Here is a 17,647-nt window from a genome sequence, read left to right as displayed (position 1 = left end):
CTGTGATTTGTTTTTTCAGTTTTTCTGTTTCTTCTTTTTGTTCAGCCCATGTCTTCTTCATGTCCTCCCTCAATTTATCGATTTCATTTTTGAAGAGGTTTTCCATTTCTGTTCGTATATTCAGCATTAGTTGTCTCAGCTCTTGTATCTTATTTGAACTATCGGTTTGTTCCTTTGACTGGGCCATATTCTCAATCTTCTGAGCGTGGACCGTTATGTTCTGCTGCTGGCCTCTGGGCATTTAGTCAGATTTCTCTGGGTGTCGGACCCAACAAGGTTGAAAGATTTTTCTGTGAAATCTCTGGGTTCTGTTTTTCTTATCCTGCCCAGTAGGTGGCACTCGTGGCACACGTTTGTCTCACGTGTTATGAAGGGATCCCCCCGGTCACCGATCTCCGCGGCCTGGGGATTTCCGATCCAATTCTCTCCGTTGGTTCGGGGGGCCGCGCGTGGTGGGGGCGTCAGCCGCCGTGGCTTGAGGGGACCCCGTGGCTGGTCGCCGGCCGCAGTGGGCCCGGGGAATTCGCCACTGGACCAGGAAGTTGCCTGCGGGGGAGAGTCACCACGGCTTGGGTAGCCCTCTGATCCAAGACCCGTAGCCGGACCAGGAAGCCGCCCGCAAAAGAGGGGCGCCTGCCGCCTCGGCTTGGGAAACTTGCCTCTCCGAGACTCTCAGCCAGCCCGGGAAGGAGGGAGGGAGGAGCTCCGGCCGCCACAGCTGCCGCTACTCGGGAAATCGCGCGTTGCTTGGGGATCTCACCGCAGCCGAGTCTCGCAGTCAGACTAGCCAGTCCAGACTGGGGTACGCTGTGTGTCCATTCCCTGTCATGGCCCCGGGAGCTGTTCTGCACTGTTTCAGTTCACCTAGTAGTTGCTTTGGAGGAGGAACTAAGACGCGCGTATCTTACTAAGCCGCCATCTTGGCCCCCAGCAGCTTTTGACATTAAGTTCCTGAGAATATTCTGCAACCACCTTGGACCTCTTCGTTCTTTTCTTCCTCCCCTCTCCCGCGAGGTCGCGGCGGGCCCAACCGGATCCAAACTCCGCGCACCAAAGCTACCTATCTTTGTTTAAAATTTTTAATCTCTCCCTCAATTTTGAAGGACAACTTGGCTAGATAAAGAATTCTCAGCTGGAGGCTTTTCTCCTTCAAGATCTTAATTATGTCACACCACTTCCTTCTTGCCTCCTTGGTGCTTGTTTTGCAGTCAAAACTCAGTCTTATGTGTTTGCCTTTGTATGTAGGAGAGTACTTTTCTCATGCTGCTTTAAGGACTTTCTGCTTCTCTTCAACATTTGAAAGTTTGAGAAGTATGTGTCTTGGTGTAAACCTGCTTGGATTTAGTCTATTTGGGTTTGCTGGGTCTCTTTGATTTGTATATTTATGTCTTTTTTAAAGGTTGGGAGATTTTCCCCTATTATATCTTCAACTAACCTTCTAAGCTCTTTGCTCTTCTCTTCTTCTTATGGGGCACCAATAATTTTTATATTTGTGCTCCTTTTGTTGTCCATAATTTCTCTAAGCTCCAGTACCATTTTTTTCATCTTTCTTGCCATTTGTTCTTTTTTGCACTCTTGTTCAATTGTTCTGCTTTCTAGCTCACTTATAGTTCCTTTTGTTTCTTTGAATCTGCTATCATGTGTCTCTAGTATATTTCTAATTTGGTCTACTGTATCTTTCGTCTCTGTGAGAGCTTCCATTTTTCTATTTATTTTTTGAATTCTTCTTTATGCTTTTCTAGTGTCTACCTGATAGCCTGTATTTCTTTTTAAATATCCTTGGGTAGTTGTTCTGTGTTCCGTGTCCCCTCCTGTGCTTTGATTTGGTTGTTTGGCTAGGCCTCGTCTGCCTGGATTTTCATGTGCTTTGTGATTTTCTGTTGTGGTTGGGGCATTTGACTATCATAATGAGGTTATTTTGCAAGTTGGTCTCCTTCACTCGTCTATAGTTTGTATTTATTTGATTTTGCATTGAAGGTTCCCATTCACACTTTTTGCACCTCATTCATGAAGGCCCAGATCTAATGTAGAGGGTCCAGTTCTACTTGAGGATCTATCAAAAGCTATGCAGGAATGCACAGGTAGTTCAGTGGCAGAATGCATGTCTACCACACAGGAGATCCAGGCTCAACTCCCAGCCATGTAGCTCCCCAAAGATATAATATCAATAATAAAATAAAATAAATATTAAACACACACACACTCACACACAGGTGCATGCACACACACACACACACACACACACACACACACACACTTCAGCAACAGGAGACCCCAAAGTGAGAAGGAGACATTCCAAGATATATCAGGAATGAACTCAGACTGGTGCACACAGAAAAGAGAGAAAAGTTTAAAAATGATAATAATAAATAAAAAATAAAACATATAAATATACCTAAATAAAAATAAATAATAATAATAATTTTAAAATATAGAAAAAAGTATTTTTAAAAAATCTAGGCAGATAAGGAGTTTGCCAAATTGTATTTATCACTTCTTCCCAGCAGGCAGTGCTCCCAAGGCACTTCCTCCCCTCACACCTGCCCTTCCCTGACTTAGCAGCTGCCAAGTGGGAAGATGGTGTGGGCAGCAAGGAGGCTGCTCCTGGTGCAGAGTGCTAAGATGGCTGGTCCCAACTCATGGAACAAGGGAGATGATCATGGCCTGGAGGAGTAGCTGATTGCAGCATCTGGATCTGGCATTCACCATGCCTGCCAGGTACTTTTTACGGCACCCAGCCAGAAGACTGCTCCCTGCACCCGTAGGTGTGGCTTTTCACTGTGGATGGCTAGGTACACCTCTGGGCTTCCCACCAGTGTTGCCAGCTACAAAATTGAGTGGGGAATGTTCCCCACCAGCAGCTGGGGCAGACCAGAGCAGAGAGAGACGGTCAGTTCCCTCAGATCTGCAGGTCCCCCTGTGTGCTGCCACCTGTCCCAGGTGGGAGTCATGGCAATCAGACACACCTTGCTCTCCCCATCCTGATCCCCCTGTCTCTCTCCTCCCTGCGAATTATTGAAGACCCTCTTGATTGCTTACCCCTTGAAACTGAAGTTCTGGTTATTTTCTCCCTGTTCCCTATCTTATTTTATGGGGGCGGGTGAATTCAGCCTACTCCACTCTTCTATCTTTCAGAAGTCTGTATGGAAGTATTTTATACCTAGTTCTTGTCTTGACATAAATTTCTGTAAACTGATTTGAAATCTTCCTGATTAAAGAAGATTTATCCTATGAAATAATGTCACTTTTCCCATTCCTGCAATGTGAGATGCTTACTTCAGCTACATATTGAGATGCTCTTTTGGACTCAGGGCTAATCTGCTTATAGCTGGAATGAGCAGTTATCTATATGGTAGAGTTTGAAGAAAGTAAGGATATAACTACCTGGCCTAAAGTTCCAATTGTGTCAGGACTCTATAGTGCTGAAAACCATTAGTACTTTCCAGGAATCCCTCAGGATCGACATCAATTAATCTAGGATGCCATCAATTATAAGATAGCACTATCTATGTACATTATGTACAACTAAGAAAGAAAAAAATACTGCCAACTTAATTATGGCATGCCCTTAATTGTAAGATTTACCCCACTTTCAAAGATGACAAATTTAATTGTTTTTAAATGTGTTTGATTCCTTGAAATATGACAAATGGAAAGTCTGATAATGAAAGAGAAAATTGGGAATGGAAAGTATGATAATATTAATCCATATTTTAGCATTGATTTTAATCAGCTAAGGCAGAGCCCCAAGGAAATGGAACATGGGATACGTATGTTTTGATAGAAGAGAAGGGAGAGAAAGATAAACTCCAATGATTCACAGGGTTGACTAAGCCCAGTTGTCCTTTGAACAACTCCTTTTAGCTATGTTTATGTAAAGAGGTCTCTCTGAATTCCATAGCTGTTGACCCTTTGAAAAAATAACTGACTCTGAGAAAGGTTAGGAAAGGTGGGAAAAGTCTATGAATAAAACCTCTTCAAGCTAGAAAGAGGTCAAAGTACAGTCTGATCAAAGACATAGATGAAATGCAGAAGAATGTACATAAAGGTAAAATAATGCACACCGGAGTCACCAATAAAAAGAGAAATGCTTTCTTAAGTGGCTAGGTACAGTGGCATTACCCGTATAGAGCTTTCAGACTTACTGTGGGAAAGACTTAACTTATTACAACCAGGACATAGCAGCAGTAAAGAAAACAAACAGAAAATGGCAAATGCCGAGTTTCAATTCTAAAACAAGCAGACTTGCACTGAGTAGAGTTATAGGGACAGACTCCTTTTCCTCCCTGAGATGCAGTTTAGATTTTACCATAACACAACTTCATTTTAACGCATAGTAAAACAAAAAAGAAATAACATAGAAATCCACACTTCCCTCCACCTTGAAAGTTATTCGTACATTGAATTGATGCTAAGGACGAAACAGAATTTTATCAAATAAATATGTCAAGGGTATAGCTATGTCCACTACACATAGTATCGATAGAGTATCTACATGGTATCATTTGAAAGATTAAGGGAAAATCTTTCCATTTCAACCTGCCTTTGAGATTTTTTTCAAAACAGTCTTAAATTAACCATCAAAAATAATTTCTTTTGAGTTTCCCATATCTTACCATCTATCTATCTAGATGCCTATATAATTGTAAAGTTCCAACAGGACAAAAATATCATAGACACGGGGTGTTACATATTACACCATATTCCTTAGTAGGGTACTTTATTTCATATATTTCCTAAGGAACTTGAATATCCCCAGCATAATTATGCTCTGTGTGATCACTGGAGGTAGTAGATATGAAGAAAAGGAGGAAGAATTGGAATTTTAGAATTTAAAATATGCTAGATGCTGCACCAACCACTCTGTGAATGTGATTTCTCAATTTGCATAAGAGCACTGTTAGGTAGGTGTTATTGTTACCCTCATTTTACATAAGGAGAAACCGAGTTTCAAAGATGCTAAAACTGACTTGAGGCAACACAGCTAGTCAGTAGGCAAGTGGGTCCATTCAGGTCTGCGCATCTCAAACTTATGATGCCTCCTCAAGATAAATGAGAAGAAACTGACAGAATGGTATGAAAAGCAACAGAGCCAACTGTTAGCTGATAAAGCTGTATCTTTTTTTTTTTTTGGTTCTTAATGAAATTAGCTCGACTTTTTTGAGTTTCTAAATATCTAAATATCTATTATTTTTTATTTTCAGATTAGTAACCATGTAGGGTGGGATATATTAAATCATACTCATCACATTTAAAGCAAAGCAATCCTGTCAGATGGATATATTAATACTTTCATTCTCAGGTTTGTACAGCTTGTATATGACTGAGTCAGGGCTGCAACTCACATCTGATTTCAGATTCTGGGCTTCTTCCAATAAAGAAGAATACTTCAGACCCCTTTAGAACCAAAGGATTTTTTAAAATCTTATGAATTCTGCCAAGAGTACAAGAAGAAACAAAATATTGAAAACTCCTGCCTTCATGGAGTTTATCTCCAAGGAAAGTAAGACTGACAATAATGAAATAAATAAACAAAGCACAGAATATGCTGCATAGTGATAAATACCAAGGGGATAAAAAAAAACTAGGGTCCACAAACTTTTTCGGTAAAGGGTCAGATAATAGGTATTTTAAGCTTTGAGGGTCAGAAGTCACAACTCCTCAATACAGCCATTTTGGCACAAAAGGAACCACAGATGATATGCAAATTAATGGAAATGGCTCTGCTTCAGTAACATTTTATTTGTAATAACAGGTAGTACTTGATTTGCCTCCCCTGTCCATAGTAAGCTGACCCCTGAAAAAAAGCAAGGCAAGAGGATAGAAAGGGTTGGGGAGAGGACAAAAACAATATCACTGACTTGGTGACATTTAACTAAAGCAAGCAAGATGATAGAGAGGAAGGGGGTATTATGTGGGTGTGAGTGTCCTGGGGAAGAAGAGGCAGAGAGCTGAAACCAAAAGGGCAAAGGTCCAGGACAGGAGCCAATAAGCCAGTGTGGCAGAGAAGAGTGCAAGAGAGTAAGCCAGCGTAAAACAGGAGATATAGTAAGACCACATAGTCTCTTACAGAGTATAGTAACAAGTTTAGGTTTTATTCTGAATTGGGGGACTTGGGTTTTATTCTGTGTGAAGTAAGAAGACATCAGAAGATTTTTAAAAGAGCAGTGGCATTTTGTCTTATATTGTAAAACAATCTGTCTGGCTGTTGCATGCATATCCAGAAGAGGGTAAGTGTCTAGGAGAATGATTAGGAAGCAATATCAGGAATCCACATGAAAGGAGATGGTATCTTGGATCAGAGAGGGAGAAGTACAGTTGAAGAGAAGTAGTTGGGTCCTACATGGATTTGGAAGGCACCACAGGATTTCATGATGGAGAGATGTGTAGTGTGAGGGTAAAGAAGCCAAAGGTGGAAATTTGGCTTCAGCAACCGGTGTGGAAAAGAGTACAGAAGGTATGAAGATACATCTCTGTATCTCAGTTTTGAACACATAAAATTTGGAAATGTCAAGCTTGAGATCTCCCTTCAGGCACAGAAATTCAGATAGATGCTCTTAGTCCTTAATAGATAGAGATAAGTAGGTGTGATAATAAGCCACTTAGATTCCAGAATTTCCCTTTACTTACCAAAATTCATATAAAGTCATGTACAAGCACCACTTTGGGATGGTTTGAAGTAAGACATACAAACATGTCTTACATACAAACATAATCTTGGCTCTGCAATTTAATAGTAATGGAAGCATAGATTATCATTTAATTTCTCTATGCCTTAAAATTCTCACCTGTAAAATAAAAATAATAGTGTCACTTATAAGAGTTATGAGAAATAAAAGTGATGATGAATAAAAGACACTTGGCACAATGCTGGGCAAATAGTAATGTTCAATAAATATTTGACTTTCTTATTATTATCAGTAATGGAGAAGAGTAAGTAGGCTTCAAACCTAATGCTTTTAACTTAATATTCATCTTTAAAGTTATCCAAGAATATGATTAACAAATCCCTTTGGCTCAACAATACTGTGATCTGAGAGTTTATTCAATGATTCTAGAACACAAGGACTCCTGTTTATTTGAAACATTTCATTGTATTTTTGGGGGGTGAATGCTCCGAGAATCAAACCGGGGTCTCTCACATGAAAAGTGAGTATTGTACCACTGAATCACCTGTGCAACCTTCATTGTATTTTTACTCATTGAAAATTCAAGTCCTCCAAATAGGCTTGTTATTACTGTGGTTTTGTTCTCATTGATATTGATAGGTCAAATACTGCTGACTAATTGCCAGAACAATGCAGTCAGAAAGAAATGGAAGGAAGGGCAAGAAAGCAGAATAGATAGGTCTTCCACATGGCAGATGAGAATTCTACCACTTAACTACCCTTGTACCTCCCTATACTTAGTTTTTGTTTAGCCATATTAAGGTGCTGATTCACCTTTAATATCTTGAAAAGAAACAAAAATACAAACAAAGAAAAAATATTTTTAGCAAAGAGTGGTAAGGCAGTACAGAATATCAAAAGAAAAAAAGTGCCTAGGAATCTGAGTGATGTGGGTTTGAATTCCAGTTTCATGGCTCATTATGTGATCTTCATTTGGCAAGTTTCTTAACCTTTCTGAGCCTTATATTTTATATCTGTCAAACAGGTATAAAAACATCCTAAAACTGGATGGAAATATTAAATGGATAAAAAAAGTGAGATCCCCCTGTACAAAAGTATTATTCATTTGTTAGAATGATGAACTCTCATTCATCTTATTTAGAGAAGTAACTGACGTTATTCTTATTGAAGGAATATTCTAAACCAAAGTTGGAACACTGAACCTAATAATTTAATTAATTCCATATTAACTAATATAGTTATTATTAGCATTTTAAATAGTCGGGGTTTTAGTTCTTCCAAGAAAATAATTCAATGTGCTTTTTTCTCAAAATGGAAGATTCCAGTCATATCAAAACTTAACTAAATATTAAATTATTATTCCTTGCCTCTACAGAATAAATCTGTACAAAATCACCACGGATTTACGCAGAACAAAATTTACGTTCAATATTTCTCATCTCCTAGACAATGGAAATTAACCTCCATGAATCTAGAGGCCTTCCAAAGATGTATTCATGACATCACGTGGGCTAACCTGGAAGATTTGCCTTGTGATTAGAGAACTGTGCATATAGTGCTTGAGGGTATTTTTAGAAATTCGATTTATTCCAAACTTTAAGTGAAACAAACAGTCAATGGCAATTTACCTGCCACAAATGCTGGGGGAAGAATCCTGGATCTCTTGTAAGAAGAGTAACATTGGAATAAAAATAGTACAAAAATTATAAAATAGTTACTAGCCATTATACACACATAATCTTCTAGGTTCACTCCTATGGACTATTCTGCTATCCCCTTACCTGAATAGTTTATTAACTAGAGTCTCAATTTATTTTTTCCTTTTAGATTAAAAAAATGCTAGTGGAAATTTCATTTGTAACATAACTTAATTCTGGTAACTTAATTCTGGATTTTATTTTTAATTCTAGCCAGGGTTTACTTTGATGTTTTTAAAATGACTTTCAAAGACTATTTATTCAGTTAATTTTGAAAGCAAAAACATACTGAAAGTTTTACCCCACTTGGTAAGCAGCCATCCCTTAGCTTTGTCCAAGTTTTCCCATGAAAATGCCAATCGGGAATAAAACTGACAAATATATTCAATCAAAGATGGAATTTTTTTGCTCTTAAGTTGCAAATGGCCTCATTAAAATAAAAGCACCACCTTAGGGATTGCATAAAGCAAAGTATTGGTACCTAAATGGTATTTATGGCCAGGCTAAATGTAAAGTGAATTAAAATTTAAAGGATTATAGTCAGGTAGGCCACAGACATCTGTAGCGAAATGTCCATTAAGAAGATGAAAGAACCGGCCGTCCCTGGTGACAGGCACATGTCAGGTTAGCGGTCAGCCATACCTATACACTTAGTGCCACAGCAAATGAGAAACACATTGCCCAAGGAGGAAAGCCCCTTAAGAGTTATTTATTTTAAACTTAAAAAAAAAATTGTGAAGCTAACATTTTGGAATTCATATCTGTCATTGTCAAGGAATTAAAGCAAAAAGAATCAGCAAAATATAATGTGAGCTGATAATAAATATTATCACATATGTGTTTATAGACACTGTATATACTCCGACCCATGACTGTATTTATAGACTCAATTGAAAGCATAATCTTTTAAAAGTGTCATTACGTCTATGGTGCTGAAACCACAGAGAGATACTGCTGCTGAACTACAAATAAAGGTCTTGATTTAAAAATAAACACACACAAAAAATGGAAAACCTTCTTAGGGTGTTAATAGGTCAAGGGATACCTTCCTTTCATAATGTGAATGAGCCACAGAACCAGTCACCATTTTTGTCATTTTTACCACATATTGCTGTTCTATGCATGCAACATACCCTTTTTCTATCAAGCTTTCCTTTTAAATGTCCATTAACTGCTCTTAGGCAGTGGACACAGGGAATCCAGTGTCTTAATTTAAAAGGGCACCCTCTCCTCCCTCATTCAACTTTCCTCCCTTTCCCTCCTCTCCCTTCCCTTCCCCTCCTTTCCCTTCCCCTCCCCTCTTCTCCTTCCCTCTCCTCATCAATTAGGTTGGCAACACTCACGACTCGTGCTCATATAAAATACATTCAGCATTCTCTCATGGGAAATCAACTTTAGCATTTGATATAGCAAAAGATGGTTGATATTTATTGCAAGGGTCTCCTCTTCTAGCACTTATTCAGAATCCAAGAATAACCATCTCTGACTCTATAGTTCAAAATATAGTTGAGAAAGAACATTTTCCCTACCAAGTTTGCAACCCATATTACCTAGGATCCATGACTTCCAACTCTGTTTTTAAATGATAAAGTCCTTGATAAATAATGAACCCCAGATGTAGCATCCCCAAACTGAAGACATTCCAAAATCTGGACTTCTGTCTCCCAAAATATTGAAAAAAATGATGTTTCACAATTTTATCTTACCTTGGAATGGAAAGAGTATTTTATAACAAATGCTTTATCATGACTTCACTGGGCAGTTTAAACATTGTTTGGGGGGCTTTCCTTGTCTTTAAGATTAAAGTGATTCAAAGGTGCTAATTTTCTAGTAAAGTCTCTGTTCTCAGTGCACAGGCCTTTACATCAATATGTTTACTTGGTGGATTATATTTTTGAAAGTGGAAATAAAAGTTAGAGTATTCTGCATCTAAAATCACCATTTTCCAACCCTAGCATCTTCTAGTTTTGCTACAGCAGCACAACCACTCAGTGTTCTCTTTCTAGTCCTTGTAAAATTATCACCAATCACATCCTGGATTACTAATCTGGTTGATAACCCAGTGAAACAGGAGGGTATAGCTATAGAATGGTGGTGAACATTACTTTTAGAACACAGTTTGAGGCAAAAATGTGGTAAGCTGATGACAGTAAGATGTGATAGATAGATAGATTGGATGCATATCAGTAATCCAAGGCCTGAATTTAAGGAACAAATAACAAACAAAATCGGGCTAATCAGACCAGTATACCAGTGATAATTGGAGAGAAAACAAACTCCAATTTAATCAGAGAAAGAAAATGGAGATGATTGGATCCCAGTCATCAAGAAAACTCTTGTTCCAACTGTCATATATAGTGTATACATTTTGCAAATCTGATATTTTTTGAATTTTGAAAAAATATTCTGCTACTTATATTCATTCTACATTTATGTACCTTTCTCTTGGACACAAAGGTGTTCCTGGGATGGCCTATCAACTGTGCTCTCTGATTGAAGCCCAGACTATGGAATTTTCTGACTCTGTCTGACAACAGCATGAATTTGACCTCTGTGTCCTCACTGTAATATCTTGCTCTCAGGTTTGTTGGTTAGTTAGTGTTGATTCAAATTATCAAGATAATGGAAAAATGAAGTGGGTGTGTTTTCTTCATTCCAAGCTCTATATTGTAATATATTTAAAGATGTCTCAGATTAAGAAAATAGCAAGGACTTCAGGTGGGAAAGCTGGGTGGTGATGTAAGTGATTTGACTCTCATTGAAGCTTAAATCAGGCCCCATACAGCTGGCTCCTCATCTAGATATAGGGTGTTTCCTTCCAAATGATCCAGCTGAAGATATACTCAAAAACTCCTCACTGCACACAACTCCTTCTTAAACAAGTGACCTGCCACATCAATGTATGCTCATTAGTTTCATTCCAATATTCATTTTTATTCAATAAAAATTCCTTGTGAAATATCCAAAATAAATCGATGTATTTTGAAATAAAGAACACCTGTTACTGTGTTTTGGCTATGTCAAAACGTCTGTGCTTGATAGGGAAAATTTTCACACTACTCTGATACCAGACCTGACTCTTCAGGGAGCAATCTCAGATGTTTTCATTAGAGAGATGTTAAATTTGGGCTACACCTCAAATGGTTCAGAGTTTGATTTCAGCTGTTGTCTCAAGAGATTGTAATCTGAATCAGATAAATTGCTTGGAATTTATTTCTTTATCATTTCTCTGCTTAAAGTGTGTACTAAAATGGATGTAATGCCATACTTAAATAGAATGAGTCACAAAGAATGGGCCTTCCCCTGCTAATAAAAATAGTACCTATAGGAATATATGGTAATATGACCCACAAGCATCTAAGAGCCTGCTGTAAAACGTTTCCTTACCATCTATCCTGAGGCTTAAACTTAGATTCTGTCCGACGTGGAGAAAGGAAGAATTTGAAGTATGAGGGGCTCTACACTGGAGAGAAAAGTCCTCACTGGGTCCTGCAAGAATTCAGACTCAAACTCAAGCTGGTCTGTCAACCTCGGAGGCCAAAGGTTCAGCAGGAGAGAACTGAAGCACGTATCCAGGCCGGGCGTACTTGTCCTGTTTAAGAAACAAGCATTTCCTCTTTCCAACCAAGAAGTCAAGAAGAATCAAATGGGTTATTAGACATTTTTAAATTTCAGCAAAAAAAAAAAAAAATTTCTGAGTTAAAAGTAATAATTAACAAAATGTACGGAATAACTAAAGAGGAGAAAAAGAGTTTCTGAAATGTCTATCTTGTGCCATATCTACCCACTAGTTAAATATAGTCTTTATGTATTATACTACAGTATAATGAGATCAGGAAAGGTTCTTGTCTCGTTCCTATTTATAGACAATGACGGCTCAAACCAGACTTTTCTTCTTAAAGCAATATATCAGAAACAACAGAATTCCTGAGCCCAAATGTTACTCCTTTGTTCATACCACAAGCCTGTTTGGTGTTATAGCTATCACTCACAGGTGTGCACATGCATAGGTATACTCCATGCATCTATACTTTCTAGTTTTTATGAAATACTCTATGGATGCCTGTAATGAGCTACATTTGCTACTACTCACAAGAGTACTACAACCTATTTTATTTTATCCATTTTTTGTCAATTCAATATTAATGCTCTTCAGGTAGGAAATAACATTGCCATCATTCACAAATAAAGGAAGAAAATTTGAATCTTGCATTGAACCAGAAGTCCTCAACATTTTTGGACAAGAGTTGATCACGTTAACATCTATCAAAGAACCAGATGCTTCATATAACTCAAATCTAGATTAATTGAAAAGTAATTTTCACTCTACAAGATCTCTGTGCATGGTACTATTTTTAAACAGCAGATATTTAAAATACAGAGCAATTATTATTAATATTGGGATAAGAGGAGTAAGGTGTTCTTAATGAAAAAGCTAACAACATTTGTCCCTATAATAACAAGGGAAAAACATATTATTTCTATCAGGTTTTTCAGAAACAAAACTGGAAAAGTGCTAAAAAAAAAACCAAAACAAACACAAAAGCAAACGACATTTGGACTCAGCATCCAAACGCTTTCCTCATGAAGCTAAGAATTTGGATTGACTAGGGCACACCTGAACTAGCCCCAAGGTTTGGGGTCCATTTCCAGGCCAAAACCCAAGTTTCCAGTTCAGGGCTCCAGGATTCCATTAAGATTTCCCATGAATCAGGCAGGGCTAATTCAGTCTTGAGCAATCAATCACTCTCACTCCATTTTGTGAGTGGGAGTGATTGATGGTTCTCTGCTAGTCATGGCTGACCTAGATGTAGAAAGCAGACCTCTGCACGATGCCTCATGTGTGAGGGGCTTATTTGGAATCAGTCAAGTGCAAGAAATTCTCCCGTGTCTAACCTGGTTCTTTTCTGAGATAGACACATATCCTTCATGTCCCTCCTGCATGTTCTCTTGTTTGCTTCAAAGATTCTTGCCCTTTCCTTTTGCTCACTTTCAAAAATAGCTATATGTCTGTGTTCTGTATTTTTTTTTCCATGACCCTCAGATTAAGTAGACCCCAATTTTTCATGCAATCGTTGATTTTTTTTTTCTCTTTGATCTTCACTTTTTAAATTCTCATCTGCTATTCTACCAACTCTTCTCTTTTCTAAAACTTGGGCTTTTGCAAAGAGTTGTCCTTCCACCTGTTCCTTTCTTGTAGAATTGTTAATGAGAACAAGAAAAGAAATGTAATTCAAACTGCCTTTCTCCTTTTTCCAACATTGTTCTTTCAAGTAATGGGGATAAAAATCAAAAAGAGAAAAACGGCTGCATGGTTTTGTGAATCACCACGTTTTGTGTGCTGTGTTTGCAGCTGATTATCTTCCGTTCTTGGGAATATTCATGGTGCATGTCCGGGAACAGTGTGCCATTTTGTAGATATTATCATTACGGCCTTTTAGTCCAGAATTACCACTGCTGTTATAGTCGCTACAAGGAAATGCTCTCCCACTCATTTCTTTGATAAGAAGCTGCCTCTTCATACTTCCCATGTTCCACTAGTTGGATTGAGACATTTACAGCAAGGATTTCCTGAGTGAGACTAACAATCCACACAGTCATTAGGAGCTTTATTTTTCCCAACCCACTAAAGTTGTGTAGACCTTTATGAAAAGAGATTAAAGAAATTGTAAAAATTAACAAACACCAGGCAAACTGAAAGCAGTTCTTTTCACTATTTTGGTGATGAGAATAAGGGAGGGCCTGCTTTTTTATTCCATCTCATGACAAATCATATGATTCAGAAATGCAAGCACCACATACATTTATAGAATTATTGGCAGGTCCTTTTAAAGAGAACTCACAATGCTAACTATAATTCAGAGAAAAGTAGCTAGGGATTATCTCCTAGCAGAAATTCATTTTTTCATTCAAAATGAAGGACATAAATGGATGCATATATTTGCAAGATATGAGAATATTATAAAAATATGTTATTAAATAAAATTTTGAAGAATTTATATATATATGCAAACACATGTACATGGAATTCAAAAGAGCTACATATTTTGTTCAGATAAGAACATAAGAGCAGATTATACTCTAAACTTAGTTGAATCCCTTAGTGGAGGGGAAGATTTCTCTTGAGGGATTTTTCGAACTTGATTATTTTGCTTAAATTACAAATGCAATGCAAACATTCCATTGTGGTTGTTGCTTTTTAACCTTGTTTTTCTTTTCTGGTGTCTGCTGAGGGTCCAAATTGTTGTAAATAATGCAATAGCATCAGTTAAAAAGCCAAAAAAAAAAAAGAATAAAAGGGGTCCATGCTCCACTGGGCAGCCAGTAAGGATCACCCAGCTAGCAGGTAGACTCCCTGAGTCAGGGGCGGTAGTGAGGGAGGAAGAGTGGGCAGTACAGCCCAAGGGATAGCAGGGTTCTGTCAAATGGCAGTGTTGTATGTTTAGCCTCCCTCTTCAGCTCAGAACAGCAGAGACAATTTTCTACTGCTCTTGTCCTAGCATGGCACCATAGGACACATGCAAGGGGAGCCTTGCTCTGAGAGGAGGACTGACTTGCCTGTCTGGGCTGGTGCTGGCAGCCCCCGAGCACGCATTCTTCTACTTGTTCCTGGGCCATGGTGCTGCCACAGAGGCAGCATTGTTGAAGCCCTCAATGAATCACAAGGATATTCGCTGTCAGCCATGTCACCGCCCTTGGACTGAGAGCCAGACTCACCCTTTGGCCATGGGAACAAGAGGACTTAGAAAAGGGGGTGGAAAGGAAGCAAGACTTCTCCCACCACATCTGAAAGACTATGTTGCTCATTCCCTCCAAGACAAGAAGGTGAATTGTTGTTAATTATTTTATTGAGGAATAAAACCACCTTTTGGAATTATAACCACTAAAGATACACATGGCTTCCAGCAGAGCCAGATCCCATGATTCCTTACCAAATAAAAACTAAGGAAATACCCAGTTATTTTATATTATTAGTATCTGCACATCAGAATGTGCGTATTAATGTTATTGGTGAGATTATCGTTCAGGAAGGAATATGCTGGAAAGATATGATTGCTTTAAGACTGGGGACAGGCAGATGCGTATCAAATGTACATAAACAACTGAAAGCAGATAAGAAAATATTGGCCTTGCTTCAAATGAGATGGAAATAAAGATAGGCAAGAATTATTTATCAGAAATGGAGTGGAAAAAAGATCAGGGCCAGGTATGTAGAACCTCCAGGGTCCGTAGTTGCAGGCAAATGAACAGTAAAAATGTAGACACATGTTATCAAAATGCTGCTATACTTAGTTAAATAAACAACAAATGAAAACATATGAGAGTTTAAAATGTAAAGATGTTGTCCATTATTATATACAAGTAAACAGTAATTGAGTAAATTCTGAAGGATATATCAATTGTGAGGCAGAGCCAATTCTAAAACAAACTTATTTTTTGTATCAGTGACCTTAAATCCAGATGGTGACATCCTGTCACAACTCATAGAGTGTGAGAAACAATTTTTCTTGTAGGATGCAGAATACCTAGAAGCCCAGGGGTCTTGAAAGTTAAGGTGAGCAAACTTTATTGTGTAAAAAAAATCATGTTTCTAAAACATGACAGCATTGTGTTTTAATGGCATATTAAACAATTAGGCCAATGCCCCTTATAAAATGATCCTTAAACCACAAAGCATATTGAATCCTACAAATCTGTAGAAGACAGAAAGAAATTAACATTTAATAAACTGAAAGCAATTTCAACTTTCTAAAAAGTGAGGATTTTAGTTCACCTTTGAAGAAGACTTTTTTTTGTTCTAAGAGAAACACTGGGGTGGGCCTTTAGTTACACAATTATAAAGAAAACACCAGCACATTGTTCTTGGCAAAAACTCCAAAGTCACCACTGAAATTAATGAATGCAGATGCTCAGATGGAGTTGCTAACTGTTCAATTTGATAGTGAAAATTGGGTATAAGTTTCACAGAACTTAAGCAGGCCTTGTAACTTCAGGGATATGTTCCTTTTCTCTGTATGTATTTAGATTACCCTGAGCCTATATGTTATTGCTTATTTTGTCATATTCATGCTCAAAATCTGCAAGGATATGGAAAAGATCCAGAGCAGGTTTGGCCCAGTTTGACATAGACTGGGTTATTGGTGTTCAGACTGTGGAAGTCAAGGTTGACTAAATCAGATTTGAAAACAGTTTTTGATTTTCAAAATATTTCTGGAGCTAAATGACAGTATAATAGCATTTCAAGGTTGAATGTTGACATTGACAATTGTTTTAGGAAAAGGGCTACCTGAGGATAAGAAATGAGGATCTGAGAAGCAGGCCTTAGACTAGAGCTAATGGGAAATCTTTGCTTTCTCTGAAACCTCATGGGGTGGGGACTTGAGGAGAGGCGAGAGCAAGCCTGCTTGGGGGCACATCCATTGGCCTTGCCATTAGGAAACACTGCAGAAGCCAGGTCCCCCTGAGGCTCACTGTGCCACTCTTCCCTTTCATTTGCCTCAAGGGTTCGGGAAAGCTGACTTCCTGACTTGCTCTTTGCTGTCCTGTGGAGAATTAAAGGAAGGGTCTGTCTGGCCTTGGAACTGAGTGGCAAAGGAGAAAGCAGTGTGTCCTCCCTCAAACTCAGACAGAAGTAGCAGAACTCAGCATCTCCCCCCAAAAAACGTTATCCAGAAGGTTCCTGGCAGGAACACAACATCAGGGAGAGGGTGAAGTGGTTGCAGATGTGCCATGCCCTTTTCTCTTCCCCATGTTTCCTTCTTAGCTTTAACACTGGCATTATAAGATTAGGCTTCTCAAGTTCTATGTAGTCTCTGAATACAGGTCTAAAGCCAAATGTGCTAGTCTTAAAAATTTGCTAAGCAACCCTGAGGATTAATTGTTGTTTATACTTATCATCATCTTCAAGAGCTCCATTTTCCAGCAGTAGACCACTGACTTCCTCAAAAGTATATTGCTTACACATGGCGTGCAAGGAGAAGTCTGCATTTTAAGAAGATAGCCACTTGTGCAGAAAAGTCACAAACTAGGAGTGCTGCATATAATGTTTTTATAAATTCCTGTATGAACTGGGTGTAAAGTACAAAGAAACATAGGCGTTTGTAGTACATTCATTTGAAAAGCTGAATGTATCTGAAAAATTCTTAAGAGCAGCACCCATTTTGTACCTGTGTCTACTTCTAGATGCATACTTCATAAAATTCATCAAATTCCATCACTCCAATATCTGCCTGGACTTCCACAGGTAAAGACCAGATGCACTACATGGTCATTCTGACTCAAGCAGAAAATGACTGTGCTCGTTGGAGCTGCAGAGAACGC

The sequence above is a fragment of the Tamandua tetradactyla genome, chromosome 3 (assembly GCF_023851605.1).
Source record: "Tamandua tetradactyla isolate mTamTet1 chromosome 3, mTamTet1.pri, whole genome shotgun sequence".
Lineage (NCBI taxonomy): Eukaryota > Metazoa > Chordata > Mammalia > Pilosa > Myrmecophagidae > Tamandua > Tamandua tetradactyla.
Note: the sequence above shows the minus strand (reverse complement) of the source record.